This window comes from Podarcis melisellensis (assembly GCF_964234715.1).
Source record: "Podarcis melisellensis genome assembly, chromosome: 3".
In the NCBI taxonomy this organism is placed as follows: domain Eukaryota; kingdom Metazoa; phylum Chordata; class Lepidosauria; order Squamata; family Lacertidae; genus Podarcis; species Podarcis melisellensis.
Genome location: NC_138530.1, coordinates 42,581,836 through 42,603,384, shown reverse-complemented (window position 1 = coordinate 42,603,384; position 21,549 = coordinate 42,581,836). Strand labels below are relative to the sequence as shown.

At 40.5% G+C, this 21,549-nt stretch overlaps 1 protein-coding gene across 4 annotated transcripts in view; it reads right to left on the bottom strand.

Moving 5' to 3' along the window:
- SMYD3 (SET and MYND domain containing 3) overlaps positions 1-21,549 on the bottom strand; it is a gene marked incomplete at its 5' end in the record, with an annotated part of 376,460 nt that overhangs the window by 81,805 nt on the left and 273,106 nt on the right. The window lies entirely within an intron of this gene.

Genomic DNA, 21,549 nt, shown 5'->3' with positions numbered 1-21,549 from the left:
TAATACAACAGAACACGATTAAAAAAAGACTCTGGAATGAAAAGAAGGAGAAGATCTTGGAGAAAATAAGAGAAGGAGAGAGAAAACTGAGATCCAGGCCTAAATCAAAGGAAGTATTGAGAGAAGTGAAGTTTTTCCAGGCACAATATTCGAAACTGATAAATCAAGAGGTGGAATGGAAAGTTAAACAAATGAAACAAAGATCCTTTGAATCTGCTAACAAATGTGGAAAATTGTTGGCTTGGCAGTTGAAAAAGAGACAAAAACTTAACACAGTTACAAATCTAGAGATTGAAGGGAGAATGGTTCAGAAACCCGACGAAATTAGAAAGTCCTTCCAGAGATATTTCAAAGAACTTTATTCTCAAAGGCCACAAAAAAGCTCAGAGGTGGACCAATTTGTTATAACTAATGGATTACAAAAAATACCCCAGGAAATGAGAGCAATCCTGAACTGTAATATTACAACTCAAGAAATTGAATGCGCCATTCAGAACCTTCAACTGGGCAAATCTCCGGGACCGGATGGGCTTACTTCCAAATATTATAAGGTACTGAAGGATTCATTGATACAACCATTGCTGGAAGTTTGCAACCAGATTATGGAGGGGAGGAAGGCACCGGAAACGTGGAAAGAAGCTTTCATCACGTTGATCCCAAAACTAGAATCTGAAAAAACTCAACTTAAAAACTACCGTCCTATCTCACTCCTAAATGTGGATTACAAAATTTTTGCAGACATTTTGGCAAGTAGGTTTAAGAAAGTCTTAAATGAAGTGATTCATAAGGACCAAGCAGGCTTTCTCCCTGGTAGGCATTTATTTGACAACACAAGAAACATCATTGACATTTTGGAGTTTTTACAGATTAATTCAAACACAAGAGCGGTGTTGATTTTTATTGATGCGGAGAAGGCCTTTGACAACATTTCTTGGCTGTTTATGAAGAAAAATTTGGAAAGGATGGGAGTAGGGCGGGGGTTTGAAAATGGAATAGAAGCAATTTATTCAGAACAAAAAGCTAAATTGATAGTAAACAACGTGGTGACAGAGGAGTTCAAAATTGAAAAAGGGACACGACAGGGGTGCCCTCTTTCTCCTCTGTTGTTTATTTCAGTCCTGGAGGTGCTATTGAACATGATTAGAAATGACCGGTTGACACAGGGAATTGTGGTCGGAGAGAAACAATATAAACTGAAAGCTTTTGCAGATGACTTGGTATTAACATTACAGGAGCCAGCCTCTAGTACTAAAAGAGCGTTAGAATTAATTTCTGACTTTGGTCGGGTGGCGGGATTCAAGCTGAATAAACAAAAAACTAAAGTTTTAGCAAAAAACTTGACAACTACTGAAATAGAGGAGTTCAGAAAAGAAACAGAACTAAATGTGGTCAAAAAAGTAAAGTACCTAGGGGTCCATTTGACCTCCAAAAATTTGAATTTATTTAAGGACAACTATGAGAAATGTTGGTCAGAGATCAAAAGAGATCTGGAAATATGGTCAAGATTAAAACTTTCCTTGCTGGGCAGAATAGCTGCTATAAAGATGAATGTATTGCCGAAAATGCTATTTTTGTTTCAGGCCCTCCAGATCGTGGATAAGGTGGAATGTTTTGGAAAATGGCAGAGGGATTTATCTAAATTTGTCTGGCAGGGCAAAAAGCCCCGAATAAAGTTTAAAATACTAACAGATGCGAAAGAAAGAGGGGGGTTTGCCCTGCCGGACTTGAGGTTATATTATGAAGCTGCAGCCCTCTGCTGGTTGAAGGATTGGATTTTATTGGAGAACACCGATGTCCTTGACCTGGAGGGATTTGATAATGCTTTTGGGTGGCATGCATATTTGTGGTATGACAAGGTTAAAGTTCATAAATTGTTCAAAAACCATATTGTCAGAAGGGCAATTTTCATGGTCTGGTCAAAATATAAAGACTTATTGGAGAGTAAAACTCCGAGGTGGCTCTCACCGATGGAGGCCAAAGCACGTAAAAGACTCAATATGGAGGCCCACTGGCCTAAATATTGGGAAATAATTGAAAAAATTGGAGATAAATGGAGGTTACAGAGTATGGAAAAGTTAAAAAACAAGGTGCGAGATTGGTTGCATTATGCTCAAATCCAGGAAGTTTTTAAAGCAGACAAAAAAGTGGGTTTTCAGGAGGAAAAATCGAAACTAGAAACAGAGTTGCTTGAGCCAAAATCTAAGCTAATTTCGAGAATGTATAACTTGCTGCTTAAATGGAACACACAGGATGAGATTGTCAAATCCTCTATGATAAAGTGGGCACAGGACTTGGGGCATAACATTATGTTTGAAGACTGGGAAAGGTTATGGAACACCGGAATGAAATTCACGGCATGTACTGCCTTGAAGGAAAACATTATGAAAATGATATACCGGTGGTACATGACCCCAGTCAAGCTTGCAAAGATATATCACCTGTCCGATAATAAATGTTGGAAATGTAAGGAAGAGGAAGGGACATTTTTACACCTCTGGTGGACCTGCCCGAAAGTGAAGGCCTTCTGGGAAATGATACATAATGAACTAAAAAAGGTGCTGAGATTCACCTTACCTAAGAAACCGGAGGCCTTCCTTCTGGGCATGGTAGACCAGAGGATGGTCAAGAAAGATAGAACTTTCTTTATGTACGCTACTACAGCAGCGAGGATTTTGTTGGCAAAGCACTGGAAGACACAAAATCTACCCACATTGGAAGAATGGCAGACGCAGCTGATGGACTATATGGAGTTGGCTGAAATGACTGGCAGAATTCGAGACTCGGGAGAAGAAGAAACGGAGGAAGTTTGGGAAAATTTTAAGGACTATTTGAAAAAGCATTATAAGTTGTATGAATGTTAAAAAATGCTCCTTTCTAGGAAGGTATAGCTTCAGTATCGGCAAATTTCTGAATTGATAAATAAGACACTATAAGACAGAAGTGAGATAATGAAATATTTTTATTGTGTGGAAATTAAAAATTAATGCAATTGTACTGAAATGTTTACATCAGATAACACGATAAAATGGAAGATATATTGTTATGTATAAAATAAGTTAACAAATTGCTGAGGTTTTGGTTACACAGGGAATGCAGTGCTCGGGAGATGGGGGGAGTCCATTGGATCTATGGAAGTATGTATTTGAAAGTGGAAATTTGTTTATTAAAAACCTAATAAAATATTTATAAAAAAAAAAACAAGATGGGTGACACCTGGCTTGAGAGCAGTACATGTGAAAAGGATCTAGGAGTCTTGGTTGACCACAAACTTGACATGAGCCAACAGTGTGGCGCGGCAGCTAAAAAAGCCAATGCAATTCTGGGCTGCATCAATAGGAGTATAGCATCTAGATCAAGGGAAGTAATAGTGCCACTATATTCTGCTCTGGTCAGACCTCACCTGGAGTACTGTGTCCAGTTCTGGGCACCACAGTTCAAGAAGGACACTGACAAACTGGAACGTGTCCAGAGGAGGGCAACCAAAATGGTCAAAGGCCTGGAAACGATGCCTTATGAGGAACGGCTAAGGGAGCTGGGCATGTTTAGCCTGGAGAAGAGGAGGTTAAGGGGTGATATGATAGCCATGTTCACATATATAAAAGGATGTCACATAGAGGAGGGAGAAAGGTTGTTTTCTGCTGCTCCAGAGAAGCGGACACGGAGCAATGGTTCCAAACTACAAGAAAGAAGATTCCACCTAAACATTAGGAAGAACGTCCTGACAGTAAGAGCTGTTCGACAGTGGAATTTGCTGCCAAGGAGTGTGGTGGAGTCTCCTTCTTTGGAGGTCTTTAAGCAGAGGCTTGACAACCATATGTCAGGAGTGTTCTGATGGTGTTTCCTGCTTGGCAGGGGGTTGGACTCGATGGCCCTTGTGGTCTCTTCCAACTCTATGATTCTATGATTCAACAGGCAGTGGAAGGGTTAATCAAAATCCCCTTCCCTTGATGTCTACTCTGCTCCACATCACACATCCCTTCCAGAGATGCATTTCCATTGTCAAAGCAGCTGTTGGGCTTTCATTACACAAACATGCTGCCTTGAGGACTGGGCCAGGTTGTTGTCTCACAGGCTGTTGTGATTCTAGGGAATCCTTCATTTAGTTATTACAAGCATTTATGGACCGCCCTTCATCTCAATAGATCCCAGAGTGGGATACAAATTAAAAACTGTACAGAATTACATAAAAACCAATCCAAACAAAGGAAACAGTTAAAACAGCAAAGCAGACTAACTATCACAAATTAGTTCTTACAACAACAACAAAAAGTGAAAATGCCTGAGCAAACAGTTGTAAGTCTTTCCCTCAATGCTGAAAGGATAACAAGTGTGCTTGCGTGGCAAGGCCCCAAACCCTTCCCCTTTGCTGGAATAAAGACACTTGACTTTATTTTAGGTTAATGGGCTAAAAAAGGCCACATCTTTATTGGTTACAAGATGTGAGTGATATTGGCTTAGGCATTGGAACCGAACCGACTATATCTAACTTCTGCCCGCCTGCAGGAAGTCTCAGAAGGGTTAACCACCAGTAGGAGGAGCCCTGTTGATGCACATCAACTAGGAACTCCCCCAGGGTCACCAACAGAGGTTGTGCCATGGCCCTAGCCCCCACCGGGGCGTCAGATGGGGCCACACACCCTGGATTCCTTTAACGGAATACCCTTGAAATAGGAGGTGCCAATTTTCCAAGCAGAAAATATTCCTACCAGGCCCCTTCAACAGGCGACCAACCAAGGTCCATAGCAAGGTCAAAGGATTAAGAGCTTAATGCTCTGAAGGAAAATGTAATGAAAATGATATATAGATGGTACATGACCCCAGTGAAACTGGCTAAAATATACCATTCGTCTGATAACAAATGTTGGAAATGTAAGGAAAATGAAGGAACATTCTTTCACCTCTGGTGGACCTGCCCTAAAGTGAAGGCCTTTTGGGAAATGATATATAATGAGTTAAAAAAGGTATTTAAGTATACCTTCACCAAGAAACCAGAGGCCTTCCTTCTGGGCATGGTCGGCCAGAACGTGTTAAAGAAGGATAGAACATTTTTTATGTACGCTACAACGGCGGCAAGGATACTTATTGCTAAGAGTTGGAAAACCCAAGATCTACCAACACTGGAAGAATGGCAGATGCAGCTGATGGACTATATGCAACTGGCTGAGATGACTGGCAGAATCCGCGACCTGGGAGAGGAGAGGGTTGAAGAAGACTGGAAGAAATTTAAGATTTATTTACAAAAGTATTGTAATTTGGTTGAATCCTAACAAGGAAGCCAGAGCAGAAATAACTGTCTACCATTAAATTATAATTTTTTATTTGAGTTTAACCTAAACATTGCACTTAAGAGTATAAACAAGATGATAATTTGCTTGGAAAAATTCGTTTTTAATGATGAGAGTGGAAGCGGGAGACGTGAGGGAGTCCGCAATAGAATGAAAAGATGTTATGAAACCTATTTTGTTTGTTAAATATGTATCTGTAAAAAATCTTAATAAAAATTTTTATTAAAAAAAAACAAAGGATTAAGAGCTTAATCTTAGGAAGGGATGGTGGGAGAACTGCGTGAGTGGGAACCAGAAAAAGAGGCGAGTTCCCGCTGGCGGACTGCTCACATAGAGCATGCCACGCCCCCTGGCCAACTGAATTGTTCTACCTAGGGCGTGACGCGGAAGGGACTCCCTATGACGCGGGGGCTAGCACACAGGGCGGGGTCATGTCCAGCCCGCAACTCCATTTGCCTGGGGAAGGGAAATGGCTTTCTCAGGGGAGGGTATTATACCAATGGGGCATCACTACACAGAGAGGCCCTTTCTCATCTCAATGTATGAACACACTTTCCGAGGAATGGTTATGTGGAAAAGAACCTCCTCTGAAGGTCTTAAGGCACAGGCAGGATGAGCTCTGAGGTCCTTGGAGTTTGGAGGTTTGCTGGGAGCAAAAACAGATAAAGGTATGCAGTGCTTTTTCCCCTCAAAAAATGTTTAGGGGTACTCTTATTTTGACTCAAGAAAATCATCATTTAATAGTTCAAATCGGGGAAAATAAACACAGTAAATGGACAAAAGTACAAAGATTCACAAAATGTTTAAGGGTACACGTACCCCTGCGTCCGCCCAGAAAAAAAAGAGTGGCCCTTTTCTATCAAGTTTTACATCAAGGAAGTGAATAATATACAAATAACACACACACAAAAAGAGCTTATGAAGATAAAGCCTTTTTCGACTAGTTTCAAGACACCTTCTGGTATAACTCCATTATGTGCACAAACAAGAAAGAACAAGGCAGGGGTCCATCAACAGCATATTTACAGATCTGGAATACATGAACAGTAAGCAGGGCCATATGAACTATAGATGCAAGCAAACCGTTGAAGTTGAATAACCCTTTGACTGACCAAATTGAGATGTGAACTCTGTAACTCCAACTGGTATTGTAATGTCTCAGATACATGCAGGTAACTGAGAAAATGTAGATGTTCTTAAATGTTGTTGTCATAAATATTAAGTTCTCAGAGTTTCTATGCAACTGTTCTCCTCTCTGAATCCACAAAGCTTTGGAGTAGAGTGTGGGGGAGCCACCTGATGAGAGATGCAGCTATAGAAAGGCTATTAGTGATGAACACCCACTGCGGATAAAGGGGAGGGGAACTCTACTAATTAGCAAGAAAGGCATTTCCCTTTGCAGCGTTCTTGATCTTGATATCGCCATACAACACACACACACTAATGATGGCACTGCTTTTTAAGCCTTTGCTATTTTTGTAGTCAGCCCCAGCCTTCTCAGGATGAGACGCAGCCTCCATCTGCAGGAGTCTTCTTTGTACCCACTAGGAGCTTTCCCCGCTTCCAATTTATCTAAGCGAGAGCAATCCAGGGGTGCCAACAAACAGAAGTTGGCTGATTTCATTTTAATAAAAAAATAAAATAAAATGTAAAAGATCCCCCCCACCCCTCACTATTTCATGGAATCTGCAGAAGGGGAGGAACTACAAAACAGAGAAATATAATGGAGAAAATGAAGAAAGGATGTAGAAGCCTTGGGTTAGCTTATACATACATTCTAAAGATATTTCTTCTGCCTAAGGGAAGTACTTTAAAAAAAATTCTGAATATACTATCATCACTATTTCTAAAGATATTTCTTCTGCCTAAGGGAAATACTTTTTTTAAAAAAAATCCGAATATACTATCACCACTATTTCTGTATTATGGGACGATTCATGTTCTAAAGACAGAAATTACCCCATTATAAAAACTCCATGTTAAAATAGCAAGTACTTGGAAGAGAAATCAGTCCACAAACAGCTCAACAGAAGTCTTAGCTCAGTTGGTTAGAGCATGGTGCTGATAAGGCCCAGGTTGCAGGTTTGATCCCCATATGGGACAGCTGCATATTCCTGCATTGCAAAGGGTTAGACTAGATGATTTCTTCCAACTCTACACTTCTATGATTCTATGGGCCTACTAAGCACTGCCTGTTGGATAAGTCATTATCCTTTGGATTAAGTTTCTATCTGCAAAAGGGGAATAATCACCATCCTATATCCCACAAGGTTTTTGTAAAAATTGTAAAGTCATTTTCGTCCTAATATTACTGTGTATGCTTCTATTATACATACCACTAGAGATCACCTGTTTCAGAAGCAAATTGTCTCACTGCAGAAATGAAAGCTAAGTTACGCCTCTAACACTATACATGTTTTGTGAAAGAATACACAGGAGCAAAACATTAATATTAATATCTATAGCAACTACAGCATGATGGCAACAGCAGCCAGGAAAAGTGGGAGAGGCATGGCAGCATAAGATGGAACAGATGTGAAGGAGGTCTGATGCTGTAGTATTTGCTACGGAGGAGGACCGGGCACAATGTACAAGTTTGCTTTGTGCCTCTGGGAGCGTTCAAAACATTTTAATAGTTGTAAGTTCATACACATGGGTGCTGTATGCAAAAGCTAGAATTAAATGCAAGCACAAGGAGGGAAAGACAAAGAAAACCGCCTTATACTGAATCAGATCATTGAGCTCAGTCTACATTGACTGGCAGTGGTTCTCTAGGGTTCCAGTCTTCCTCTGCCCCACCTGGAAATGCCAGGGACTGGACCTGTGACCTTTTGCACACAGAACATGTACCCCGCTACTTAGATAATGTCCTTCCCTTGAAAGAAAAACACAAAGAAATGAGACAAGTGTTGGTTGTGTTGGAGAGCGACCAGGATGATAAAGTGTCTGGAAACCAAGCCTTATGAGGAACAGCTGAGGGAATTGGGTATGTTTAGCCTGGTAAAGAGGAGACTGAGAGGAGATATGATAGCCATCTTAAAATATCTAAAGTGCTGTCACATGGGAAATGGAGCAAGCTTATATTCTCCTGCTCCGGAGGTTAGAACCCAAACCAGTTACAAGAAAGGAGATTTTGACTAAACATCAGGAAGAACTTTATGACAGGAAGAGACAGTGGGACGGTCCTCCATGAGAAGCGGTGAACTCTCCTTCATTGGAGGCTTTTAAACAGAGGTTGGATGGCCATCTGTCATATTTGATTTAGTTAAGATTCCTGTTATATTAGATAACCCTCAGGGTTGCCTTCTAACACTACAATTCTATGATTCGATGGTGAGCCAAGTTCAGATAACAGGAAGCTCAAGTACTTAAGCTGGAAGATGAATGAATGGAGTAGAAATTCAGATTTGTCTTACAATCTTTTGATCACACAGATATTCTTACTGTTTTTGCTTGATGTAAACACTAATTTGGCAGTTCTGACAGATTCAAGAACTGAAGAAGTAGATTACATACAATAGCCAACTCATGGGCCTAATATTTATCATGCCCTTGAAGTAAACAATGAAGGTATTTTACATGTGTCTAAGACAACACTTTGTACAGTGTTTTTATCTTATATTTTCTTTCTTTCTTTCTTTCTTTCTTTCTTTCTTTCTTTCTTTCTTTCTTTCTTTCTTTCTTTCTTTCTTTCTTTCTTGATCAGGCTGTCATTCAACATCATGACAGTCTCTTAAATTTCAAAAGGGCAATCCCTGTTGGTCATGGAGTTCTAACCATCCAATTCACTGGCTTGTGGCCCATATACTTGATTATCATAGTCCACCAAATCCTTCTGCATTAATCAGATTTTTCTGTTTACCAGAACCAGTCTTTGGACTGGACTTACCAAAAGATTCATCTGGTTGTTGAGAAAGCTGAACAAATGAGAAAAGGGATATTATGCTGTTGTGATCTGGTATCTCAAAAAGGTTTTTCCACATTTTTTCTCCATTAAACATCAAAACCTTGCAAGTCATTAAAGGCACTAACTTTTTTCTAGTTCTTCTTCCATCCATTAATCTGTAAGTGTCTGTGGTTAGACTGCTAGTCTGTGCTCATTTGTTATATTCTCAAATGAATCAGAATGATTTGCACTGATGCCATGGTGATGCATGATGCTGCATTACCTAAGAGCAATAACATGTTCATTTAAGAGTAATAAATGTGGGAATGCCAAGTACAGTACAGTCACATCCACAGCAGCACCTCAGTACTGAGCGATTGGGGACAACAACTCATAAGCCTAATGTTCACTATGACTCAAGGCATTTCATCTCTGATGACCACAAACACAGCTTCTTATTAAGGCCCCCCCCCCAGTTCCATGCCCTTAGATAATTATAAAAAACTGCTTATAGTGGATAGTCCCTCTGACCAGTTTCTAGAAATGTTGTTGTCTTCAAACAAGGTGAAACGAAGAGAGATAAACAGGCACATTTGTTTTCAGTTTTGTGAAGAAAATGCAGCCACACATCTATCATATGCTCTCACCATATCCAAGGTTTATTGTTTACAAATGTTCTATTTAGTATCTACAGAGATAAATAATAGAAATAAGGTCAGATTCACACTTCCACTGAGGATACACTGGGCAGTGAGTGGGAGAGACATTGGGTTTGTGATGGGGATGCAGACCATATGGTGACTTGTCCACCTGGTGTGAAGGTTGTGGATGCCATGTGTTGTCTATAGCCTGATAAATAGGGTTAGGAAAAAGTCAGGGATGGTGGTGCATATTGATACCAATGAAGTGGTGAAATGTAGTCATGTGGTCCTGGAAGTAAACTTAGGCTGTGACGTAGAAGGTTGAAAATCAGGTCTTCAAGATACCTTTCTTTGAAATGCTATCCGTTCCATGAACAGCACCAGACAGATAGGCAGAGCCAAAGAGTCTAAATGTATGAATGAGACAGTGGTCTTGGGAGTGTGAGTTTAGTTTTAGTAGGCACTGGGAATGTTTGGGGACAAGTCCAGCTTGCACAAAAGAAATGTGCTCCAACTAAACTAGAATGGAGATAAAAAGCTGGCAGAAGAGCTTTTGAACTAATTGTTGAGGTAAAGCAGACAGGAGCTACAGAATGTTAAGTTTGGCCTAAATCGTATTTTAAGGATAAGGGTGAATGTTTGTGATCGTTCTGTTTTGCTTCCCTCTCCCACCCTCACTTCATGCAAATCCAGACCTGTGATGCAGCACTACTACCCTCCAATGTGAGCTGCAGGATGACAGCCTTATATTTTTATGCACATAGGAAAACAGCACACACATCTTTGCCACTTTAAAATACATTTATTTGTGTTTGAAATGTAAGGGCGATTGATATCCAGTTAAGTCATGATTTAGTTGGATACCACCCTCTAATTTTTACACTTTAACAAGTAGCCAAAACATTGCGAAAAGCACAAAGGCCAATTAAAATAGACTAAAATCTTCAGAACAATATTAAAACTCTGTTTAAAACCAGCAGAAGCTGCCCAAGATCATAAACAGCACACATTTACCATGTGGGCAAATATTATGTATTCTGTACTTGGCTATTGTACCTCAGTATAAATGGCAACAACAAAACCCTCTTTCGAAGCAGCCCAAAGAGATTGCTCTGATTACAGAGAGCACACCTATGCCATTTGAAAACAGGAATTTATCATGCACTGTGAAAGACTGAGATTTGGCTGTACTAACAAGGCAAAATGTACCATACTATATATATTGTACAATTAAACCACAACCACTAATTTAATGCATTAGATATGGGAATAGAATCCACCACTCCATAAAGTCTTGTCCTTTTACCATCTGGAAATGCATCAACTTTAAGGAACAATCTGAATATCTTAGTGTTATCATCATTGTTTTCCTGTTCACAATAACATGATGGGGAAATTATACAGCAAAACAGCTGCCCTGTTTGACGCTGCCCTGAAGACTGTTGCCATTACTGGCCACTAACATTAAATATTAATAGAAATTGAATATGGAGGCAGAATGTGGAGAAAAAGCAGCACACTGAGGAAAATCTACGGGGCTAGATGACATCTTTTAAGCCATAACTCAAAAGCCCCTTAGATAAGAGAAATTATTTCACAAAAATATTTTTTTTGTTGTTGATGATGGTGGAGTGTTCAAAGATGTACTGGTTAGATAGAATGAAAACAAGCCATATCAAATGGTTTGCACTTAATCACGGCATACCTTTTTTCTTTGCTACGCTAGAGAGTATTGGAAGCAAGACTTCACTTTCTACAGTTTTGGATTTGTTTTCTGGCACCCAGAGTGAATGCACTGCCTCTTAAACACATCCTTGCAATCCCTGCGACCTTGCACAATCCATTTTCGTAAGTTCCTACATTGAGCTTTATTCAAAACCCATCTCAGGAGCTGTGTGCCAGGGTGCACAGCCAAAATACTGGGAAGATCAAAAGTGAGATGATGAAGAACACCCACTGTTCCCATTTTCAACCTCCACATGCTGATTGGTTTCCTAGAAATGAAAGTTATGTACATACCGTTTGTAGGCTACTACCTATTCATGCCCTGATTATACCCACATTTTGGTCATCTACACAAGACCAATATAATTTCTGGACATGATTCTGCTTATGCATGGAAGCCTGTGAAATACATAAAAAATATGTTAGCTGCAATCTACTCTATGTCAACTACCATATTTTTCGCCCTATAGGACGCACTTTTTCCCCTCCATAAAGGAAGGGGAAATCTGGGTGCATCCTATGGGGTGAATGCAGGCTTTCGCTGAAGCTTGGAGAGCGAGAGGGGTCAGAGCGCACCGACCCCTCTTGCTCTCCAGGCTTCAGGGAGACATCCACAGCGCGGGGAGCCCTGCAGGAGTTCCCCGCAGGGCTCCCCAAGCTGCAGATAGCAGCCTGCCGCCTGGCAGCGGGGCACCCTGAAGCAGAGCGCCCCTCGCGCCGGGCAGACATCGGCCAGCCCCACAAGCTCAGGGGACAGCAGGGAGGCGCAGCGCCGCCATCCCGCTGTTCCTCAACCTGGTTCGGTTTCCCCGACCTGGTTTTGGGGGGAAAATAAAGGGGGGGGAAATCCTTTATTTTCCCCCCAAAAAACTAGGTGCGTCCTATGGGACGGAGCGTCCTATGGGATGAAAAATACGGTATCTTTTCCCTTTCAGTGCCTATGAAATTGGAAGGCTGGATGTGGCTTGTACAAAGCGATGGCATATTTCCAAAGATACATAGCTTGGAAATGTGATATAATTTCTCTTTCTTTGGTTGGAGATTTCATTTCTGACAATCCACTAATATATAATGCTCATTTACAGAAAACAAAAGAAAAAGGAATGTTCCATATTTATATGCATGTGTTTGTTTCACAAAACCCCATTATACCTTTCTCTTCACCCTCAGAGCACAAGCTATTAAATATTCAAAATCAAACCACATTAATTTTTAGCTCGACGCTGCACACTAATGACATTAAGTCAATACTGGGACTATTTTGGTATTTCTCCCGGAAATTCCCAGTTGAATTCTTTCATTGGAAGCAACACATTGAAGAGGCAGAAATGAATTCTGCCCCCATCCTTTCTTAGATAATTGGCAGACCTAACACCTGCCTGAAGCAGGTCGTTTTACTTACAAACACAGCTAAACATTATATAAGTGTAAAGCTGTTCAGAAAAATGGATGTGGACTTCATAAACCAAGTTGTTCTGGTCTTAAAACCTGCTCTTCACTCATAGGGCTCACTGTACACTTTCAGAAATGCCTTTGAATATACTCTGTTGCTCATTTGATGCAGGGCTTAAGCAGCACTTCTTAAACCACATCTGCACCATATATTTAAAGCACTATTCTACCACTAACAGTCATGTCTCCCGCCAAAAAAAAAGAATCCTGGGAACTGTAGTTTGTTAAGAGTGCTCAGAGAACTTTGAGAATTGTTGAGAGGAAATAGGAGTCTCTGAACTACAGTTCCCAGAATTCTTTGGGGGGAAAGCCATGGCAGTTAAAGTGGTATGATAGTGTTTTAAATGTATGGTGCAGATGTAGCCTTTTACTTTTTGAGCCTGGGATATTCTCTATAAACTTCTTCTGCCTTCTGCCACTCACACAACTTTGCAACAACCATACATTTTGCATACAGTTGCAAATAATCCTTCACCCATTTTGCTACCCTATTTGCAGGCAGCACCAGCGAGGGAAATTATGGCTATTTTCACAGTGGCTGAGGTGAACACTGAGGGGGATATGAAACTGACCAGCATTGGTGCGGTTACAGATTTTGAAGTGTAGGTGCTTATTGTGATGGCTCCCAGAGCCACACCTCCAAGGAAAGCCCAAGCATGTAAAAAGCTGTGTTAAGTCTCATATACACCCCCAAAGGGCAACAGTACATCACGTGGTATACAATTTATTGGAAACAGTTGGCAGTTACAAGATGTTTATAAAAGTAAACGCAACTTGTGAAACACATTGACCTTTAACAAAACAACTCTAGTCATCTGAAAATAAATAATTAACTTTTAATTAGAAATGCAAACAGTCATGCAGAGTAATATCATCATTTAAACTGCTTGTGTGGAGTGGAATCCCATCAAAGAAAGGTGGAGAAAGGTATCCAAGACACTGCTTGATTATTTGCCTCATTTTCTTGACCTCCTTGGTGCTAATCAAGAAAAAAACTGACAGCCTCATTATCATCTCATCTCATTCACTTGCCAGAACAAGGAAGTTCTGTCCATTACCCGAAATCATATCATGTCATTGTTCTTGCCTGGGAAAAACCTCCCAGGCATATTTACAGGCATTTTATTCATATAGTTCAGGACAAAGAAAACATGTCTGCTCTCTTTCGTGTCCAAGAGCAGGAAGCATAAAACAAAAGCTATACACAACGGAAGTTCCCAGCAGGCTGTGCTGGACTGTAAACAGGCATGTGACACACAACAGTCATGCCTGTTCCTTTTAAGGTGGAACGGAACATCAATATCCTAACACACTTCACCATGTCCCACATCCGCTAAACCGCTAATCACTAGTGCTCCTCCCAGCACCATTCCATGGAGCAAAAATTTGAAATGGTGCCCCTACTGACCCAATGTTTGAATACAGCACACCAGAGGCGGATTTAGGGCAGTGCAAAAGTGGCCTGGGGCAGGCAAGGAAATGCCTTTCTCACTGCTTCCTTCCTTCAGTCAGGTGGGGGTCACCAAAATTTAGCCTCACACAGGACACCATATTATCAAAGTCCTCCCATGAACACACTTTATGTTGCCAGATGTATTTTACAGACTCAAGAACATAGTGTCTTGCAAAGTTTAATTAGAACTATTAAAAAATCTGATATTTTTCCAGTTTCTGTTTTTATATAAAACCCCCCCTCCAATCCCTGATTTAGTTACACTAGCAATGAAAAGGTTCAAGGTTGCTCAGAAAATGCAGAATATATTAATAGGAAAAACTAAACCACAATGTATCACATTAAAGCAATATAATCAGTGCCCAATTAATGAAAAACAATATCCCCCTTGCCAATGCATTTCCTCTTAAATCACATAAGGTTTTAGCACTATTGGACTTTCATTTGTTTTCTTCAAAATAAGCCTTGCTATCAACTAATGGTGTGGCCGCAGGGAACTCACTGTCTGTTGCATCTGTAAAATGGAATAATAGTGTTCTGCTTCACATAGATCTTTCCAAAAGTATTTTATACCTGGAAATGGTAGGTTGAACAGAGTAAAGTGCCGGATCTGAAATGAGATATTCGTTTCCCCCATACCTTTACATTTCATTCTTCTTCCGGATCTTCGTGTCCCTTTGTAATTTTAAAATAGTGATTCCCCCCCTCTCTTTTTCAGTTGCCCCTTGGGTTTTAGAATCCCCCTCCCTCCTAAGAATTCCTACCCTTTCCAGAATTTAAGGAGCAGTTCAGAAATTTGTTCCAGTTAGTCTTTGCTTGAATATTGCTAGGCTCTTCTGCCACTTATCTATTTATTTTTATTTTCTTTCTCTCCTTTCATGTTTGACTTGATTATTTCAATTGGTCTTTCCTAACCTGGTGCTCTCCAGATACTCCTAGCATTCCTGACTACTAGAAACCCAGCCAGATGGGCAGGGTATAAATAATAAATTATTATTATTACTAGGCCTAGCTGGCCAGGGCCAATGTAAACTGTGGTTCAGAACTTCTAGAGGATACCAAGGATGGGGAAAGCTAATTCAGACTGTAAGATTTTCAGCAGTTTTTAATAATGTACTATGGGTTTCTGGGGGTTTTCCTGTTGTTATTCTGTCTCTCACAGCTACAATAAACCTACCATTAAAATTATGGACTGGTCATTTCTTTGTCAGAGAGCAAATGGGCAAATTTAGCAGGGGATCAAATACTCCCCCCCCCTCACTGTATGATTATTATTGCAATTACTCACGACACCTTTATGAAACTTTGGTCAAATATTCAATATTCCAAAGCTGGTGAGTAAGTTCAGCTGACTTCAGGCTACTTGCAGATAGACAGCAAATGGAGAATTGAATCAAAATAACTTATTGGAAGTTGCAGCTTCTCTTTTAATCTTTGCTTTACTCATCTTCTATATAAAGAAATATGAGATTGAATTGAGTTCAGGGCTATTACATACATAAGCTCTTGGAATATGCAACTTTTACGTTTCAGACATATCTGATGTCAATAATTCAAAGTTCAGAAGAAATGGGAATATAATTACCACCCTAGATCAGTTCTCCAGGCTTCCCAGGAACTATTGTGAATTTACTCAACAGTTCAGTTCCCTGAATTGTAAGTGATCTTCAGCCTGTCAGACAATAGTTTAAACAAAGTTCACAGCTGAAAATCTATCACAGTGGACCTGTTTAGTCTCAAAGCAATCCAGGTCTGGTTCTCATATGATGATATACAGTCCACATATTTTTTATTTTGAGTCATGTGGCTATTGTAATGTGAGAAAGTTTCTGTACAAATAGAGAGTTTTGACAGTCATGCGACTCCGCTCCATTAAACATAATGCAAGCCCCCACTATTTAGAAAGCTCATTTATTTCATATGTGGTCCACAAGATATAAAAGGTGGGTGGGTCAAACTCATATCATGCTCTAAGATACTTTGTGAACACGGCACACTTTGGTCCTTTGAGGAACACCTATTTAATCAGAAGAATCAAGCTCAGCGTACCCCTTTGTGCTACAGGTGGAGGGTTACCTTTTGGAACTTATCCCACAGAGAAAAGAATTCCATGCAAAATGAAAATAGCACGTGAGGGAGAAGACTAGTCTAATTTCTGACAGTCTAGCTTTCCATAAGCATGTTGTTTCTGACACAGTACCTCTGCCAACTAAACTGAAGTGATACACACATTTCTACAAGGGGGGAAAATACAAACATGTTAACAGTTGCTCCTAGTATCTTTCCAAGCACAATTCAAGGTGTTGGTGCTGACCTTTAAAGCCCAAAACAGCCTCGGCCCAATATACCTGAAGGAGCGTCTCCACCACCATTGTCCGGCCCGGCGCCGAGGGCCTTCTGGCGGTTCCCTCACTGTGAGAAGTGAAGTTACAGGGAACCAGCAGAGGGCCTTCTCGGTAGTGGCACCCGCCCTGTGGAACGCACTCCCACCAGATGTCAAGGAAATAAACAGCTATCTGCCTTTTAGAAGACACCTGAAGAGAAGTTTTCAATGTTTGATGTTTTATTCTGCTTTTAATCTGTTGGGAACCACCCAGAGTGGCTGGGGAAACCCAGCCAGATGGGCGGGGTATAAATAATAAATTATTATTATTATTATTATTATTATTATTATTATTATTATTGCTACATAACACAATATGAGCTGACTGCATCTAGAACAGGGGAAGGGAACCTTTTTTCCTGTTGGGGGCCACATTCGGGGGGGGATCTGTCAGGGGCCACATGCTGGCAGTTGGCACGGCTGAAAGCAGCAGTGAATGGGGTCATATAATTGGTGGCCCACCCCTTGTATTGCTCTCTTTCCGCCATTCTCTTTTCTTTCCCTCCCTCCCTCCCTCTCTTTCTGACACTCACAGAGGTCTGAATTAATGGCTTCTGCCCTTCCACTTCCACTTCAGCTCCCCCCCCACCAGATTTCCTCCCTTCTTGCCAGAGCTTTCTTGCACAGTGCTTTCCACCTTTTTTCATTGCTCTGCAAGATTTGTTTTCCCCTTCCCCATTTTCTCTCTCCCTGTAGGCTTCCCTCACCTGCAATTAGCTTAAGGACTGCATGTGGCTCTCAGGCCACAGGTTGCCCACCCATAACCTAGAGGCTCTCTAAGTAGACTTCCACTACATGAGCTAATCTGCTAGAAGTGTTTGACTTTGACAGATCCTCTCTCAGCACAGGATACTGGGCTAGTGGCTTTTCAGTCAAAGGATTCTGTCAGACACCAGTTAAAACTGCTTTTATTGTGGGGGTTTTTGGTATTCTGATTTGTTTTCATAAGTCACATTAAAATTATTTTGTAAAGAAAAGTGGGACAGACAGATAGATATTGATATAAAGATTTTAAAAAAACTAGCGTTATTTCTTTTGACACGATTGGAGCTTCACGGCTTCACACTAGCTGAAGATTTGCTGTGTTCACCCAGCCTGTGTGTTGGCCTGGCAAGGTCCGGATAGATCTAAGAGGAAACAGCTTCACTGTTCATTATGCATTTCCAAATGTGGAGCAATGCATTTCTTTCCCCTCAGGTTTTTCATTCTTTTACCACCTGTCAATGCACATTTTGTGTTATTTTATCAATGTTGACTGAACCAGATGCTCTCATATATTGCGCACTGTCCGTTTCAGTAATAATTCATTTTTGTCTCTTTTGGATACACATTTCTTTTTAATATGACTGTGAGCCTCATGGCCAAGCACTGGAAAGTTACTCCACCTGGACTGAAGTGTGATGTCTCACTCTGAATCCATGTCCATAAGCTACCTTTGCAGGTGAAAATATGATACCAATAAAGCTGTATAGAAAGGAATAGTTAAATTCCCCCTTTTTCCCCTGCACCACTGACTTCTATGGAATTTCTAACCAGCTTTTTACCAGGTAAGGCTGCTTTCAAGTATAAGGTGAATATCAGGATAAGTAAGAACAACATCTTCTTGAGCGGGCATTGTCACTCAACTCATATATAGCTAGATTCCCTCTACCAGGACACTGCTGCCCCATGCTGACCTAAGGAAAAGGTAGAAGTGTCATTTGCTAGCTGTTACATAGCAGATTGTTATATAGCACATAGTCCTGCTTCCATAGTGATAGGTTGGTGATGAACCCAGAATTAGAATCAGAACTTTTAAAAGTAATTACCAAAACAACAGAAGTCTTATTCATCTCCTTGACCCTGTTGGATTGTCATGCTATGATTTTTAAAAAAATGTAAGCTATTACTCTTCTCTCTCTCTTATCAGCAATGTTTGATCAGTTCCAGCAAGGAAAGAAAACATATTTCATTGTAAAGTATTTCTACCAGATGTCTTGGAAGAATAACAAAAGATGACGTATAAATTAGACAAACACTATGTTAAGCTCACAGCTCAAACAATTGTGGGTAGACAACCAAAGTTCAGAGATCTGCATCTAATCACTGTCTAAAGGACCTTTTTAAAGTAAATAATTCTGCTTTGTTATCACTACAGATCTCACCCCAAACTTGCATATCACCAAACACACAAATGTCTTTACATACCTTTTCCCATTGTATATTATGAATAACTTCATCGTTATGAGGAATACTGTCTGATGATTATTCAGAAGCATGATTTTAGCAAAAAAAAATCCCATTAAATCCACACAATTCCCCCTTAGGATCATAGAGTTAGAAGGGACCCTGAGGATCATCTAGCTCACCCCCTGCAATGCAGGAATATGCAGCTGTCACTTATGTGAATTGAACCTGCAGTCTTTGCATTAGCACCACACTCTAACCAATTGGGCTATCCAGCTTCTTCTATCAGCTATATTTTCTCCAAATATCCTCAGCAAATTGGCCCCTAAAATATAGCTGCAATCAGAATGCTACTAGATAAACCACTAAAAACTGGAATTAAGGAACCTAATGGGCTGTGTTGAGTTGGAGATCCAGTAAAAGTTCACCTAAGGATTACTTCTATGCCCAGCATGCATAAGACAACATCTCACCAGTAACATGCTAATAAAATAAGCTTATCAGTGGCATGTCATTGCAGATAGACTATAAAACGAGACACAGGCAGCATACATTTAGATGTAGTGTGGGCGTTATTCACATCTGCATAGATAAACTCAGAATCCTATCTGCTCATTTTCATAAATTTTCTCTCCCAGTGATCTGATGCTTTGATCCAGCAAGTCACATAACAACCAAGCATCTAAGACATTATAAGCTGGCACAAGTGGGGATTTCGCCCCTCCCCCCAAAAAAGAGCTAATATAAAAATAGTTAGATATTTCAAATTTCACAACAGCATGCATGATGTGAAACCTGTCCAGAAGGTAATGAAACTGCCCAGAAGCTCCCATAGTAACCCATCCTTCACAAAAGCTCTCTAGCTTTGAATTGCATAAAACCTTTTGACGACAAAGTATTTAAGAGTGTCTGTGTCATTTGACATATGCCTCTGTTACCTTATTGATGTATGGCTCTTACTTCCAAAATGTCCTTCATGGAATCTATGTTATTATGATGCCTCCAAAGGTGTGCTGAACCTCCTGTGTCATAGGTCTTTTTTGTGAAGGTTGGTTATAAAGGAAGGGGCCATTTTGGCAGTGGAATGCTCTCTCTAGAGAGGTTCACCTGGCATCTATTTAGTTTCTTTTCAGTGCCAGGCAAGTTCCTTTTTATTCTCCCAGGCCTTTTAGATACCTTTTACTATCATTTGATATTATTCTATCATTTTTCAGTGGTAGGGTGTTGGACTAGGAGTGGGGATACATTGACCCAGCCATGAAGCTTGCTGCGTAACCTTGAGCCAGTCACCAAATCTAAGCCTAACTTACTTTTCACACTTACTGGGAGGATAAAAGGTGGGGAGAGAGGAATATCTCCCACCTTGAGCTCCTGAAAGGAAAGAGCAGATATCCAACGAGAAGTGCATACAAATGTCCTCTGTACAACACTCACAGAAATGTGTTCTTAAAAACTATTTTCTGGAATATTTTATGATTAGGTGGTGTTGTTTTTTAAGTGCAGAGCAGAAAAATCTTTTGTATAAAAATTGCTTTGACCCCAGTGCTGTGTAAAATTAAAATAGCTGATTCCTATTCACCTTCCCCTCTGCCCACAAGTTTCCACAGAAGTGCAAATATTTCATATAACTATCAGCAAATCTGTTATCTACCTCCTCAGTACCTTTGACTTATGGTCCTACTTCTTCATGCTGCACAAGCCTGATTTTAGTGATATACTCTGCACAGACACAATTAATAACATCAGCCCCAAACAGGACAAATAAAAGCTGTCTTAAGCAATCTGGTTCTCCTCTTCCCTTTTTTACTCAAAGGAATGAGGGAGAAGAATGTACACAGGCTAGTTTATCAACAAATCCTAAAGATAGGGCCCAGCCAAAGTGAATTAATATACAAGGCATTCAGATGTTCGAGACAGCATTATTTTCCTCCAGTGAAATAAGGTATGCTCCCACACAGACTACTGATGCATATATGAAGCTCTGATAACCAACCACTCTTTGACCCCCCACCCCATGATTCAGGTAGGTGGCCGCCTCACTCTGCCTAAAGATAGAACCAGCCCTGGGATCACCACTGAACCCGCATACATCTAGCACTAATGAATTCCCCACATCGCCCACCTTAGCTCAAGAAAGCAAATGTGTGGGTTCCCAGACAGTAAACAGATGGTTTGCTTTAGCATGTTGTCCAAACCTAGGCTCATGGTTACCAAATGAAGCTGGCAACTCCACTTGACCGCTTTCAAATGCACCTCATTCGTTGCCTGATCAAGATTATTTTGAAATGAGCATTATCCAATTTGCAAGCATTTAAACCAGGCTTCTTCAACCTCAGCCCTCCAGATGTTTTTGGCCTACAACTCCCATGATCCCTAGCTAGCAGGACCAATGGTCAGAGATGATGGGAGTTGTCGTCTCAAAAACATCTGGAGGCCCAAGGTTGAGGAAGCCTGATTTAAACTAACTTTCAAATAAACAAAAGTAATTTTTCCTTACAGCAAGCTTACTTTCAACGTGGTAATTCAGGCTACAGAATTAGAACTGCCATGCCACTAAA